General features: G+C 44.0%; 1 protein-coding gene across 4 annotated transcripts in view; it reads left to right on the forward strand.

Annotated features, from left to right (window-relative positions):
* The window catches only part of RIPOR2 (RHO family interacting cell polarization regulator 2), a 113,952-nt gene that overhangs the window by 14,445 nt on the left and 83,008 nt on the right, over positions 1-16,499 (forward strand). Inside the window, exon 1 of one of the 4 annotated variants that reach the window (XM_075921133.1) lies at positions 8,682-9,324. The exons of the other annotated variants lie outside the window; for them this stretch is intronic. The gene's annotated coding sequence lies outside the window, so the exon portion shown is untranslated. Of the gene's footprint in view, positions 1-8,681; positions 9,325-16,499 lie in introns of those variants that run through there. 4 annotated transcript variants of the gene reach the window in all.

Here is a 16,499-nt window from a genome sequence, read left to right on the forward strand (position 1 = left end):
GCTTTGTGGAAAGTGTTCACCAAGGGGTGACCATGTTGTTTTGTCTTTTACCATTTCTCTGTGTGAATTCATTCGAGAACATCTCCCTCATAGATTTCCATCACATCTTCAATGGTCACCAACCATTAAACTCTCTCTGGAACATCCCCACACAGCATCAACTTCCTAGAATAACTTTCCCAGATCTGAAGTACAGGCAGTCCCCGGGTTAGGTACAAGATAGGGACTGTAGGTTTGTTCTTAAGTTGAATCTGTATGTAAGTTGGAACTGGCATCAGCTGCTGCTGAAACTGACCGCCAGTTCTGACTTACATACAGAATCAACTTAAGAACCCCAGGCATCCCCAAGTCAGCTGCTGCTGAAACTGATCAGCAGCTGATTCCAGGAAGCCCGGGGCAGAGCAACTCTGCCTCGGGCTTCCTGTAGTCAGCGCTGGTCAGTTTCAGCAGAAGCTGACTTGGGGACGCCTGGGGCAGAGCAGCTGGGGTGCTGCTGGGTTGCTCCAGTAGCACCGCTCCTCGGTGCTACTGGACCAACCCAGCAGCACCCCATCTGCTCTGCCTCAGGTGTCCTGATTCAGCCGCTGCTGAAACTGACCAGCAGCGGCTGAATCAGGACCTGGGGCAGAGCAGCTGGGGTGCTGCCAGGTTGGTCCAGTAGTGCCCAGAGCGGCGCTGCAGGACCAATCGGCAGCGTCCCAGCTGCTCTGCCCCAGGGTCCAAAAGAAAAGCCTGGTCTGCTGGGGGGGAGGGGGCACACTAGCTGCGCCCCCCCCAGCAGACCAGGGACACGGGGAGCAGAGCCGCAGCGGCAGCGGGGTGCCGCGCCTCTGAGGCTTTGCTCTGGCAAAGTCTCAGAGGCGCGGGACCCCACCGTGGCTGCAGCTTCAGTCCCGGTGCCTGTGGTCTGCTGGGGACGGTCCCCAGCAGACCACAGGCACCGGGACTGAAGCGGCAGCCGCGGCGGTTCCCCACGCTTCTGAGGCTTTGCCAGAGCAAAGCCTCAGAAGCGCGGGAACCCGCCCGGTGCCCCTGGTCTGCTGGAGACGGTCTCCAGCAGACCAGGGGCACCGGAGCAGCTTACGAACGGGGCTTTCTCGCCCCAGAGCTCGCAGGTAGCAATCCGCCACCTCGACCTCTGGGGAGAGAAAGCCCCATTCGTAAGTGCGGATCCGACATAAGTCGGATCTGCGTAAGTCGGGGACTGCCTGTACAACTCGGTGTGGCTCCAGCGCTTGTCTCTTTTACCAACTTAAGTTGGTCCAATGAAAGATATTACCTTTTCTCTCTCATAGCCTGGCCCCAGTGTGACGACAACTACAGTGCATTCCGTTCTGAGTCTACAGGTCTACACGACAAACTTACACTGGTGTAACTATACTACTCAGGATGTGAAACATCCACAGAGCAGTAACTAGGAATATTAATGCCCAGGGTAAGCAAGTATATTTGCGCCTCCTAGAGGCGATAAATGGGGGGCATCCATTCTGATGTGGAATAATTTAATTCAGGTGTTTATATGACTTATATTGACATGGGTCCACAAAGGGGAGAAACTAAGGAGGTCTGTTTAGAGCGTGGAATCTTTGGAACAGGGACTGTCTCTTGCTGTGGGTCTGGGTATCTCCCAGCCCAATGGAGGTTTGATTTCAGCTGTGGAAGAGCCTGGCTCTCACAGTGTATCTGGGCAGCACCCACCACAGGGAGGACTCTGATCTCAGTTGCTGGCTCTGTGCCACCATAATTATGATTTATCCATCCGCTTTTTCAGACCTGCCACCAAATGTGCAGAGTGAAATGCAGCAGCAAATGAAGCTGTTGTATCCTCACTGTCTCAGGGTATGTCTACACTGCATTACTCTTTCGAGAGAGGAATGCGAATGCAGCTGAGCGAAATTGCAAATGAAGCACGGATTTGAATTTCCCGTGCTTCATTTGCATAATCGTGTCCAGTCGCTTTTCTGAAATACCTTATTTTGAAAAAAGAAACGCTGTCTAGACACAGTTACTTTGAAAGAAAACCCTTCTTTCAAAATTACCCTTACTCCTTATAAAATGAGGTTTAAGGGGAATTTTGAAAGAAGGGTTTTCTTTTGCAATAACCATGTCTAGACAGCGGTTCTTTTTTCGAAATAGGGTATTTTGGAAAAAGTGTCCGGACATGATTATGCAAATGAAGCATGGGAAATTCAAATCCTGCACTTCATTTGCAATTTCGCTCAGTGGCATTTGCATTCCTCTCTCAAAAGAGGAATGCAGTGTAGACATACCCTCAGTGAGGATAACAGGGTGGGCTGATCAGAGGCATCAATGGAGTGTTGAAACTTCTTAACACCATCATACAGCTTTTTTCCTGCAACCTTCTACAAGGTCAGTATGTGAGTAAATATGTTAAGGTTAGATTAAGGCTTGAAGGGGTTTAACTTTATAAATCTAGATTCTGAGATGATGCAATTGCTCCTAGCAGATGCTATTGGTTGGTCTGTGCCTAAATAATTGTTGTGTTGGTGGCACGCCCTACAGTTTGAAAACGCCTGAGATAAATAGAATTCAAAAATCTGGGGATTGGCACACAATCTCTGTGCCTTCCCCACAGCTTTGCACTTTGTCAGATGCTCACCCCACCCTGAAAATCCATAGCTCAGAGTTCTATTCATCTAAGCCACAGTGTAGACCAGGGGTAGGAAACCATTTTTGTGTTGGGGGCCGCTAGCCCACTGACTAATCAGTCAGGGGCCACACACAAAAGTGAGAAGCAAAACAAACACGTAAATAAATAAATAAATACCCCAAACCCTCACTAACATAACCCTCAACTGAGAAGGAGAAAGTCTCTCCCTATATTCTCCTCGCACACCAGAACTTTGATGTGCTCAGGCTAATAGATTTTGTGTGCTTCAGCCCCACAGTAGGACAGAGGAGGGGCTGGAGTGCCAGCGTGGGCTCCCCAAAGTGTGTGTGTGTGGGGGGGGGGGTAAGTCCTGAGCCTCAGAGGCCAGATCCAGGCAAGTCAGGGGCTGCATCCAGCCCTTGGGCCTTAAGTTTCCCACCTCTGGTGTAGACAGCACTGTGTTGGTTGGAGGTCTCCTCCTGGCAATATAGTTACCGCTTCTCACAGGGGTGGATTAAAGTATGTTAACAGGGAGACATTCTCCTGTCAGCATAGTAGTGTCTTCACTGAAGCACTAATGAAGCCCATTACAGCATTTTAAGTGTAGATCTGCCCAGATTTATCCAAGGAAATCTTTCCCATAAACCAACTACTGAAAAACAATGCAATGCTACTCTGAGCCTCTTTCTCAAGAAAACAAACTGGAAACTCAGCATTGGTAGCTATGGACTTCAGATTATCACATTAGCTTTGATCAACTCATCACATATCTGACTTTTAGCTGTCCTGTAAAACACAATGGGTGCATCTAGACTGGCAAGATTTTGCTCAAAAGTGGCCGCTTTTGCGCAAAAACTTGCCAGCTGTCTACACTGGCTGCTTGAATTTGCGCAAGAGCACTGACTTTGTAATGTACAAAATCAGTGCTTCTTGCGCAAATACTTTCACGCTCCCGCTCGGGAAAAAGCCCTCTTGCGCAAGAATACTAGCTCAAGAGGGCCAGTGTATACAGGAAAGAACTGTTTTGCGCAAAAAAGCCCCGATGGCTAAAATGGCGATCGGGGCTTTCTTGCGCAAAATTGTGTCTAGACTGGCCACGGATGCTTTTGCGCAAAAGCACTTTTTGCACAAAAGCATCCGTGCCAATCTAGATGCGCTTTTGCAGAAATACTTTTAACTGAAAAACTTTTCCATTAAAAGTATTTCCGCAAAATCATGCTAGTCTAGACACAGCCAATGAGTTTTCAGCAGCTTTTCATGCATATTAATTAGAGAACATGAAATGCTTTAAAAAAGAAAAAACCAGGATAAAAGCACAGTAATAGACACACACACACGGCATGCATTTATGGGCTGGCCAGCACTGGTTGCTAAGCATTACGAGAAACTGGAATGTACAGTTCAGTCAAGCTCTCTTGTGAGCGTTTCTCATTTGCCATAAAAACCCTGCACAGAAGAGGGGCTGACAGCACAGAAAGCGAAGCGTGGGATTTTGAAGAAAAAAAAAAGGTGCTTCGTTGGGTTCAGATGTGCTTTCCTGGTCTACCCAGCCCCAGATGAGGGCAGGAGAGCATATGCTTGCTTTTGGAGCTTCTGAGTTTCATCCTTAAGTTACCAGTTACTATTTTCAAGTCTCCATTAGGTGCACACAGCATTCTTCAGACAGCCACAGTGGGAGTCTCCCTGCTGTCTAATGATCTTAGATCACTGTGGATACAGTACAACACAAAGGAGCAAGGGGAAAAGCAAGCTTAAGCTTGGGAACGTGCAACCCCCCTTTACTCAGAGCTCCTCAAAGCTCTCCCTCCTGTCCCTGGCTTGAGTGAACAAGCATTCCGCCTGGTCTCCTCAGCTCCTCCTTTCCATTGGCTGGTACTCCCTCATTCCTCTGCCCCCAGGCGCGCGCGCACACACACACACACACACTCTTGTCAATCTACTTAGCTTCAAAGTAGTTACAGTGGAGCAGTGGATTGAACACAGGGCTGGGTTTCAAGAGAGCTGGGTTTCTGACGCGTTGCAGAACCTTGGCCAAATATCAAAATTGCTCTGTGCTCTAGTTGTGAGATGGGGATAGCAACGCTTCCCCACCTTCATGAAGTGCTTTAAGATCTACTCGTTCGAAGTGCTACAGGTGCAAATGCCATTTATTATTACAAGAGAAAGTAAAACATTTCAAGAACACAAAGGGGTAAAGCAAGAAAAAAGCCTCTATGCATATGGTCTTACCTAACAGCTTAGGCAGCAGGTCTAACTTGTCACAGATGCCCCAAAATCTGGAAGTGGAGAAACAGAGCCTCCACAGCAGCCACTGTCTCCTTCCATTTCCTCCTTCGCTTCAGAGGCTGAGGTATTTAATTCCTTCAGAATAATTTGGTAGCCCTGTTAGTCTGATCTTGCTGAAACAAAAGGAAAAACTATGTAGCACTTTAAAGACGCATGCCAATTCTCTCCCACAATATGATCTGAGGAAGTGGGTCTGGCCCACGAAAGCTCATCACCTATTAAACCATCTCATTAGTCTTTAAAGTGCTACATAGTTTTCCCTTTTGTTTCAGAATAATTTGTTTCACTTCCCACAAGGATTTCCTGCCTCCATCTTGGCATTACCGGAGTGTGGTGGGGATAAACCTTCAGGGAATAACAGCTGTAGGGTTTGTTAATTATCAGTGATGACTAGCTATAACCATTGCCTGCCTTCCCCACCCAGTGCTAAGTTACCTCTTTGCACCCATCATGTAGCAGGCAGCAAGACAGACAGCAGTTTCCATAAAATTCATTTTTAAAATTGCTGACATCTGCCACATTTTTTAAGGGCCCTCACAGATTGTCAGGGGGCGGAGGGAGATGACACAGGGCTTTAAATGACCCCAGGGTTTAGCCCTCAAATTCAGAGGGATGCCTTCAGATCTCTGTGAATTTGGTGAAGACAAAGGCAACCAGCGAGAAGCCCCTGTCCAGACAGCACAGCCCCATTTTCCCTTTCCGGCTGAAGTGCAGCTACAATGGAGCTCTCTTGCCCCTTGATGCCGTCAGGGAGTCTATGGCATGGAGGCAGAGGGACCACGGGGCAGCAAAAAAGTTAAAATACTATTCAAGAGATGTGCCACATCACTTACAAAGTCTGATGACCAGCTGATATATCCAGCCCTTGCGAGAGACAGAGTTGCATGGACTACTGGTATGAGCAGAGGATTTAGGCACTCTTCAATTTTCATCTCTCCTTTAGCTCTGACTCACTCTGTGGTTATTGATTGCAAATCGTGTAGAACAAGTAGGCTTTGAGCAGCCTAACAGGTAATTTAAGATATTTTGCCTCAGTTTCCCCAACTGCAAAGTGAGGTGCATATTGCTTAGGCTTGTTCTGACTATTAATGTTTGTAAACCACTTTGTATGGACTAGAGAATATGAAAGAGCCTGTTATTAATGGAAATATATGTGTAATGCAGCTCCAGGTTAATTTCAATGCAGAATACTGTGGGTAGGTCACACTAGTTTAGTAGAGGAAACAAGAAACAGTTTTGCTTTTTGTCACCTTGAGATTTGTACTGAGGGCATTAGTGGTGACCTATTTTTAACATAACAGCAGATTACACTTCAGCAGAGTGAATAATTTATAGGTACGGTAGCACTATCACAATCAGAATACAATGGAAGCTTTTAGGCCTTCCTAATTATGGAGGGAAGCAGTGTTCTCCAGCATTTTCCACTGGATTTGCAAAACAGTAGACGTGAAATAACTGGTTCTTTCCAAAGCAAGAGTGTCAGGGTCAATGAGCATGCAGAAGGACAGTAGGCCAGAGATGGTTTTATCCAGAGCCCTTTGTTAAAACTACAGAGACGTAGCGGTTTCAGCACACTATAGCATTAGGGGTGGGTTCATTCTTTGTCTGCATTTGCTACTGCAACATGATATTGAGAAGTCCCAGAAGGATAGACTATCTGCCTGGCTTGTGTGCACAGATGGGATAAGGAACAATTTCCTTGGAAAAGGGAGCTTGGAACTGAGGCAGTATTAATTAGCTTCTGTAACACCAAGTTCTACGAGGGCATAACAACAAACATAAAACATAACTCAGAGGAAGTCTGTGACCCACTGGACGCACACAGTAATTGCTGACCACCTCTTTCAGGGGAGCATCAGGGTCAAGGTGCAATACAGCAACCAGAGCCCAGTACTGACACCCTTTAACAAATAAGCCAGGCTTCCAGATTCATTGCCCGTCACCCACCCTCTCAAAAGACTGAAATGGGCTCAGAAGCATATTAAGCATACATGAAGGGACATTAATAGTTTTCAGCATTGCCACAAATATTCCCTCTGCTATTCCCCAGACCCTCTACAGCCTGAAGTGCACAGCTGCTTTTTTCACACCGCAAATTCTCCCCGTTGCATCCACAGTTTAGTTTGCTTAAAATGTAGAACCTCTCTTTCTGCTTTGATTGAATCTTGAGAAGTTTGCTCTTGTTTCCACTATTTTTCAAAGATGTAGCTTTCTATTTAATTTCTATATACAATGTAAATAAAATATCTTCATTATTATGATGTGAAATGGATTAAGGTCCTGTGGCAATCAAATATGCTCATGTTTTCATTTGTACAATATGTAATAACAAATCATAATTTTGAAAGCTGGTTATTCTTTGTTATTTAAACGCACTTCTAAGGAACAATTCTTTATGAAAGGTCATGGTGAAAATATTTGCATTTGCAAGGGTGACTTTCATCTCTCATGACACAATCAGAATATAAAAAGATGTAGCTATAAAGGGACAGCATCAATGCTTGCGAGGGGCAAATTTGATTAACTTTCACAATTTTATTTGTTTACCAAATCCACATAATTGTCTGCATGCTTCCCCGACCCCTCAAAAAAAATGTTTCCATGGTTTTAGATTTAGAAATCGTTGTAGATGCTTATTGAAGGAGTCTGCCCAATGCACAGCAGCTAAAAATGATAAAGAATAGAAACTAACAGGAGAAATACTGTGCGACATTATATTAAATGATACCTTAAATATTGTGTCCAATTTTGGTTACTTCACTGTAAGAAACCTACACTGGAAAAATGAAAAGGGTTAGAAACCAGTAATAAATGTGCTTAGAGATCTGTCAGAGTTGACATATGAAGAGAGATCACAGTAACTAGCATTATTTACAGTATAAGATTTGACTTGAAATAGTCCAGAATTTGATATGAAACAGAATAATTACTTTATATCTTGCAAGAAAGAAGGCTCAATGGATAAAATGTAAGGTTCACTCAGGGTATGTCTAGACTTAGTGCAAAAACACTTAGTATGCCTAAAGTGAGGGTTTGATCCTGCAGATGGTGCCAACAAAAATGCAACCACAGTACTGCAAATGAGCATTTGGCAGCAACAAACTACTCTTGGTAATCAATTATATGACCAGTCCTATGTATCTGTGGTACAAGGCTCTTGGATTTCAAGCTCTTTGGGTCAGGGAGCAGTCTTATTTTTCTGCAAAGCACCCAGTTCATTATTGTGTGCTATATAAATAATACCGAACCAAAATAGTTCTTCCTGCTGGCTGCAGACTCTGGAACTCATTGACTAGGTGACTTCATTGGCAGATAGAATGGCTGGATTCTTGATGCCGAATGTACAATGCTGTGTAGAGGTGAATGTCACAGGGATCAGAGATGTGTCACCTCTACACAGCATTGTACATTTGGCATCAAGCAGCAAGTGGGCCACCACTAGACTAACCTGTATCCTGCTGCAGTGGGGCAGATGTTATTAATTATGTTTATTCTATACAAATAAAGGCCAGCGGCTCATTCCTGTGATTATCCTGTTGGTGTAGCAACGTGTGTATGTGTGTGTCTGTCTGTGTGCACGCATCTAATGGAAAGAGATGTCAAGTGCTAGAGTTAATTCTAGAAAGCAGTGAGAGTTGAGACTATAAAAAACATTCTGACAGTGCCCTTTTAAACCTAGTATATTAGAAACGAATACATTTGAGCAAAATCCACCCGTTTATTTCATAAAGTCTTTAAGAAAAATAAAATCAGAACAGCCCCCCCCCCCACACACACACACTCCTCTAGCTTAAAAGGCTATTTCAGCTGCAAGATAGCTTACAAAGAGGCTTCACAAAAAGGATTGTGCTGTATTAGTTTAAGCAAAAAAAAAATCACATATATAAATAATCAAATATGTAAGAAACCAAACCCCAGATCCCTGGAGAGGTGGGGAAGTACATTACAGACATATTTGTAGGGGAGACAAGGATGCCAGAGAGATCAGCTGAAAGCAGAAAGACCCGCACAGTCCTCCCTTCCGTATAGTTAAAAGTATCTGTCAAGCAGCTGTTTTCATGAGCTTCTGCTCTCCACACACATGACGCTAATCAGACACTGCTGCTGCTCCTTTCCACCCACCCACCTCCCCACTCTCTCAATACACACACATTCCCTTTCTGTTTCCTCCTGTAACTTTACCAGGGGAATAGTGTCGTTGCTGCTTCTTGCGGTAGAAGTGTGAGTCAGACCAGAAACACTGGCTGAACACAAGCTGGTGACTGCTCCCGTTTTGTTTTTTTAATCTGAAACACTAACTAAAAAGACAAGTAGACACCCTTCTAGTCACATCCTGGAATACTTATTATGAAGCTCTGCTGTACAAGAGGAACTTTGGGTTACAAGCCAGTGCACTCAACAGTCCTGCCATGAAGCTCTATATTTAGGTAGGTATATGGTTTGGTTTCCCCTCCCCTCCCGATTTTAATGAGAATTGCAAACCTGGATCCTTCTGATTGTGCCTGTGAATGATGTTGGTTTGAGTACTGTAGTTTTGTGCATCAGCTGTCTACAGTGTGTTAGGAAGCTCTAGAAGCTATTACAGTTGTGTGTCAACAAATGCTTTTTAAATTGTGGACAACATGGATGTTCTCATTAAAATAAGTGTGTGAGATTAGCATGACACTCTAGTACAACAGGGAATTTGTGTGTGGAGCTCCAAGTTGTAAAATGAATTGAGCGGCACAGAATCCGCGACTGTTTTCAGCAGTAATGTTTGTAAAAAGTGGTAGATTGTAAAGCATGAATATGCCAAATCAAGTAAAGCACTCAGGAGTAGGGGCAAACGATACGAAAGTCTATACTGTAAGAGTGAACTTTAATGTTATGTCTCCATGCCTCAGCAGTCACGGGTCAATTGTATGAAACACTCCACTGAGTTTTGGGTTGTCCTTGCTATTTGTAAGTAGGCTACCACTGCCAGAAAATCTGCCTTAATTAGAAGATAAGAGAGTGGGGAACTAAATGGAAAGAAAAATAGTATAAAAAATGAAAAACTTAAAATGTAAGAGATGTTGTTTATGAAGGTCCTAGAGCACTGGTGTGGGGTTTTAGGAGAGAGCTTGACAATCTTTTGTGTCGCTGCAATCTGCACATTTGAAGAAACCCCCTTTTGTTTGTGTGCATTCTTCAAAGATCGGAAAAGCTGTGCCAGGAGAAGTGTTTTAATCATTTTTATCACTGCCTGGACGCTTGTTTCTGTCCAGAAGACATCTCAGAATTCCCTTTGATTGTGTCTTTCTGTTCCCAGCAATCTTTTATGGCATTATACGTTTGAGGAAGGATTGACCTCTTAAACTCTTCCCCCTTTAGCCTTTGGCTAATGCCCAAACTGAAGTGGTGCAAATATACTGCATGTTAGCACTGCCTCACATTACCCTTTACATGCTCCATGCATGCTCTAAGCTTATCTTTCTCAACAACAGAAGCTGGGTCAATAAAAGATACTAGCTCACCCCTCTTGTCTGGTCACAAAAGGTCATTCTAATCCAGCCTTCCTAGTCTATCTGATCTTTAACCTTGTGAAAAGGGTGCCTGGCAGTTTTCTGGAAGAGGTGTTTGTTTGTTTGCTTGTTTTTGACATTTTGTTCATGCATCTTTCCAAACGCCTTTATATTTATCCTTCAAAGCTGCTTATTTTCAGGCATCAATTTTGCATCATTTAATCTGACTATGCATTTTGCTATGCTGATCTTAATTACTGTGTTTTAGCTGCTGTCACACAGCAGGAGACTGCAGGAAACACTACCGAATTAGAAGTATTATCATCAGTATTCTCCAACAGCTAATTAGTATTCAAGAACAGATCTCTTATTGAATAAACAAAAGGCGGGGGTGTGTCCAAGTGAGGGTGGCTTTCGGGGGGATAAGGAAATTGGTTCCCCTGGAAAAACTTTGCTGTGTGAGCTGCCAGAAGTAGCTGAGAAAGTACTTAAAAGTGATTCTAAACAGAAGAGAATATACTGCACACAGCTACTGTGGTCCACATTTGGAGTTCTGCTTTAAATAAACAGGAAAATATGTGGAAAATGGTCCTTTGATAATAATGATCAGTTAAGGTTAAATAAATGATATAGGGCAGCTCTAAAATACACTAAACATGCCATAAGTACCTCTGTAAATTAAAAATCTCTGCAGCCTGCCAAGGCATGACTGGTGGGCACTGTCTGATCCTCATCACTACAGATTAACTCTTTGGCAACCTGCATTTTAAGTCTTTTAAAAAGCCACATGTAGACTAAGATATATAAAAACTGTAACTTTACACTGAATTCACTTTTTGTATCCTGGCCACATTTCTTGACATTTGATTGGAGCACTGGACTGAGAGGGCTTTTGGGTTCTGTTGTTGGTTCTATCAAACGTTTCCTCTGAATTTTTCTGTCACAGTTTACACCCCTGTAAAATGAGGATACAGGGATGCTATGAAACTGAATTAGTATTTGTTAAGCTCTTTGGGCTCTTCAGAGGAAAAAGACTCTTGAAGGAGCCTAAGGGTAAACATCCCAGCATATGCTAGTCAAATGTTTTGCTGGTATTGCTTTGTGTGTCAAAATGTGTGACCCTTTCATTCATCTGCAAATGCTCAAAGTAACAGCTATGCAAAGCCTGTCCTTGATTATATGCGGATACATCTTATATCATACTGAGTGGAACTGCTAGCACTGTGTTCATGAAAACTTAAAAATGGTAGCTGTTTGCACGGCATTAAACCTGATCAAGAGGATGTATAACTTTCACAATATATACTTAATCAGAAATGGCCCACAGCTGCCTTCTTGCCAGCTAACTAGGAAGGAACAGGGGTAAAAGTAAAGCACTTCTTTTTATGAAGAAGTAGTAGTAGTAGTAGTAGTAGAAGAGGAGAAGGTAAACTTCCTGATCTTACTTTATGCTTTACATGCAGCAGTGGCTAGCAACACTGTCATGAACAACTCATTTACTAGGGTAATTTTTGTCTGCCAAACTAAGCTGACAGTGAATGACAGGCAGCTAGTGTTTGTGATCATTCAACCAGCAAAGAATACCAGCTGAAAATGGACGATGAAGGAACTGAATGTAGCATTGCCTTAGAACCATGCACACACAGCTGGTCCATGGATGTAGATGGGGATGTGTAGTAGTGTCATACAGGCTGTTGTCATGATTGTCAACCTCAAGTTATATGGTTACTGGATGATTGCATTAGTGAAATGTTAAGAATTCTGGGTGCTATTCTCCCTGTTAGCAGGAGCTTGTTTTTTCTGCTATTCACTCTGCTTCATTCACTTCCCATTCTCATGATTTGGCTAACGACATTTTCTTAGACAGAGAATTTGATTATAATGAAGAAGAGAGACAGATTTGCCTCTTGCTCCTGCCGGTTTTACACAGATATATTATCAATGACTTCAACAGAATCATGCCTGATGTGCACCAGTCAAAGTCAGCAAGGAACACCCGACTACAGTGCGTTAAAAATGATGGAAGACTAAATTTTTCCCAGTATAAATCCAGAGTAACCCCTTTGATTGCAGTGGATTGACCTCGGATTTACATTGGTGTGAACAGAAAGCAGAACATAACCTTCTTCCAGAGGTGTAAATCCCAAACCGAATGCTCCTCCATGGCTGAAAATCTCTTTGAAAGATGGTGGTAGTGGTTAAAAACTCACTTGGCCCCTGAACTACTGTGGGACCAGTGGTTGGCCGGTTCTCTCCCTGAGGTGAAGAGTGTTGGTTGAGGAAATATGGCTAAAACAGTGTTTCTCAACCTGCGGTCCAGTCAGCACAGAGCTACGGCCCATGTGACCTTCACAAGGCCATACATGTAGTATTGGATATGGCCCACAATGGTACATAGGTTGAGAACCACTGGGCTAGAGTGCTTAGCAGATGATACATTGAGACCGTATTAGCAGGACACATTGAATCCTAAGTGAGCAGTTGGCTGTTTCATTTGCAATAAGTGATGCAGCTGGGGGAGTTGTTGAAAAGAGATGGTTACCAAGCATGCCTGCGTTTTTCTGGTGGTAGCCTGGTGATCAGTTTCTAATTTTCAGATCTCACACCAAAACAGTCATTCTTTCTCTAGTCGCTTTTCCTGGTACAGCTTGCACAAGAAGACAGCGGGTAGCAGCAATGGAAACACAACATGTCCTCCCCCGGGGTAAATGATGCAGAAACTCTCACAGCAGCAGGAACTGGCGGGGGAAGAGAAGCTGCAATTTCCATGTCCTTATGGCAGCAGGGTAAATCAAGTGCATTTTTGTATCAGAGATGCCCCTACTGGTGCTGATGCCCTAGATAGCCCAGCACTGGTACCCCTCCTCTGGGGCAGAAGTGGCCACTCTGCATATGAGTGAGGGTGGGGGCTGAAGCTGTGAGGAAAAGTGATTGCCAACTCTCCTGTACCGGATGCCGTTTACTGTAGTGACATCCAATCCGGGAGAGTTCGCAAGCTGGAATGTGGCTGGGAAGGAGGCATAGTCTGGAGGAAAGTGCTGCTTCTTTCCAGCCACCTGCTGTGCAGCTGCCCCCTACTCCATCTGAGTCCTCCAGCCTGCAAGGGCCATTGGCTGCCACCTGGTGAGTAGGGGGCTGGACACTGAGCTTTTGGGGCAGCTGGAGGATGGGGTGGCTGGACCAGCACTGGGCTAGGGAAGCAACTAGGGGATGGGGGTGGGGGTGCTGGATCAGTGTTGAGCCAGGAGGGGAGAGGGGCCGGAGTATAGGGCTGTGGGGTGGCCACATGCGGCTACCTAGGGCACCATGAAATTTGGAGCAATTTGGTGCTCTAAGTTTCATGATGACAGAAGTGGCTACATGTTTTGCATATGGGTAGGGACTGCCGGCCCTGTTTGGTATTAGCCACTGCTCATCATCACCAAAACAAACCCTGACTGCTAAGAATAACACATGCCTACTTCTGTACAGCTGCAAGGTACTGATTATGACTGTGTGTGATGCCACCCTGCCCCCCCGTTCCTACTGAAGTCTATGATAGTTTTGCCATTGACTGAGGTGGGAGCAGAATGCCATTGTTTAAAAAGCAACCACCCGTGCAGGCCATCTTGCTAATAGGAAAGTTATGGAGAAAAAGAGGCAACCCAAACTGTTCCTTAACAGCTTTTGGCATCTGCTACCAACAATTACAGGTGCTTACCTTGGTCTTTTTTACACAAGCTCTGGATCTAATGCCCCTGTAAGATGTGAATTTAAGCACAAAGCAACAACAGCAGCTAATTTATTTTTTAAATTGAATTTTTTGTTGCTCTTGTGGCACAAGAGTATTCTGTAATCCCTCCCCCTCCCCCGTAAACACAAAAGAAATGATAGATTAGCCACAAAGCATGTAAGCGGCTTTCTGCTTTTCAATAGAAGGAACAAATTGAAACTGACAGTTTTTCTGGAACCAGTGCATTACCTGAAGTATTCACAATAATACATTTTATCTCCCAGCCTTTTAAACCCTCAGAAGCACTGTCTATAGTCCATAGTGCATCTAGTTAGATGACCTTGGCTGACAGAGTGAGCCATTTCATTACTGATATCCTACTGCTCACAATATGCACTTCTCAAACACTCAAACATTCTGATTAACTACAGTAGCTGGAGCATGGGAGTTCAGCTCAGCCTGCTGTTAACACCATATCTATTTCAGGTAATCACTTGTGCCAATCTGATTTTCCAAGTGAAATAGCAGTTTAGCCAAATCACCTAAGAGATTGGTCAAATTTAACCTTGTTCAGGAAGACGCCTTTACATTGAAAACTACAAAACTACTGTCGGCTAGAGCTGCTTTTGGATTTGCAACAAAATTTTATCAGGATGTATATGATAAAGTTGTGGGATTAACCTACACATTAGTTTTGAGAAGAGTTCATGTTGGTAGTAGGGTCAGTCAGGATAGACATAATATTTAAGCCTCTGCATTCAGGATAATCAAAGAGTGAACTTATGGTCAATCTGATGGAAACAAGCAACTAAGCAAATAGCCATAGAAGAGTTTTGTTTCAACATATCAAGCAAAATCAGGGATTTTCCTGAAATTCTCCTGTATTCCCCCATTACCCTTCCAGTGGTCAAACCAACAAGAACAACATGCCAAGAAGATATCAACAGCATCTGAAGTTTCAAATGTTGTATTTACATCCAAACAGCCCAAAACACAAAAACAGCTACCTACTGAAGAAACAGTCTCTACAATTTAAAGTCAGTTCCTGATGTTTGTTGGTCAAACTTTTCCATTTACTGAAGTTAGAAAAGATGGCTACTAGTGCAATGCTTGCAAAAAAGCTTATGAAGGATAAGAAGCAACTGGCTTAAATTATGGCAAAAGACTTTAGGTTGGACATAAGGAAAAAAATCCTGTCAGGTAGCTAAGCACTGGAATAAATTGCTTAGGGATGTTGTGGACTCTCCATCATTGGAGGTTTTTAAGAGCAAGTTAGAAAATTATCCATTCGCAGGGCTCGACAAATAATGCAATCTACTCGCTCGTGGTGAGTAGACTGCAACCCAGAAGACCCGGGTTTGGGTGATCTGCGCATGTGCAGAACGATCTGCGCATGCGCAGATCGCCGGGCAGCGCGGCTGGCAAGCGGGGCTCGCTGCAGTTCGGCGAGCCCTGTCCATTCGAATTGGTCAACATAATACTTAGTGTGGGGGATTGGACTAAAAGAACTCTAAAGGTCCCTTCTAATTCTATGAATCTATGATCTACTCAGTAGCAGTTGTATGAGCTACAGAATCTTCTAAAGACATTTAAAAAGCCATAAATTTAACGTCTTCATTATACTCTTTTTTTGGACGACTCTTGCAAAAAAAAAAAAAAAAAAGACTGAACATCTTGGAAAAATAGAAGATGCTCTAAGATTGAAATTTAGGTTAGTTAAACCTTGGAAAGCCCACTGGTTTTCCCATGAGCGATCCTTGGCTGTTTTAAAATTAATGCAGTCATTATTACTGCCTTTGGCAAGTATCTGCCCAGATGGGATTAGGGATATTAAAATGCATTTTTTAAATAAACATGTAACTGCTGAAATTTTCAGCAGGCTCCCCACATACATCAGCTCTCACCTCCCCCCCACCTACACTACTGCCTCTGATACAGAGGCAGCAGTGCAGGTGGGGTGGAGGACAGCAGGCAGCTGTGCTGGTTCCCCAAGTATACTGACTCCTGCCTGCCTCCTGTGTGCTGCTGCCACTATATCAGAGACAGCAGTGCGGGAGGTGAGGGGCAGGTAGCTCCCTGGGAACTGGTGCTCAAGTGGAGCCCACTTAAAAACTAGCTCCTCACATGCACCAGTTCCTGACTGCTCGTCCCCACCCCTGTGCCTTTGATACTATTTATATATATATCCCATCTAGGGATATGATAGTGTGCACATTTAAACAGTTACACACAAGGGACACCCCCCCTACCCACACACACGCTGCTGCCTCTGATACAGAGGCAACAGCATGGGGTGGGGGCTTGTGTATAACTGTTTAAATGTGCACACTATCACGTCCCTAGGTGGGATAAAATGATTAGGCTAGTGCACTTCTTATGCTACATGTAGTGAAGACAGTGGCCATTC

This window comes from Pelodiscus sinensis, chromosome 2 (assembly GCF_049634645.1).
Source record: "Pelodiscus sinensis isolate JC-2024 chromosome 2, ASM4963464v1, whole genome shotgun sequence".
In the NCBI taxonomy this organism is placed as follows: domain Eukaryota; kingdom Metazoa; phylum Chordata; order Testudines; family Trionychidae; genus Pelodiscus; species Pelodiscus sinensis.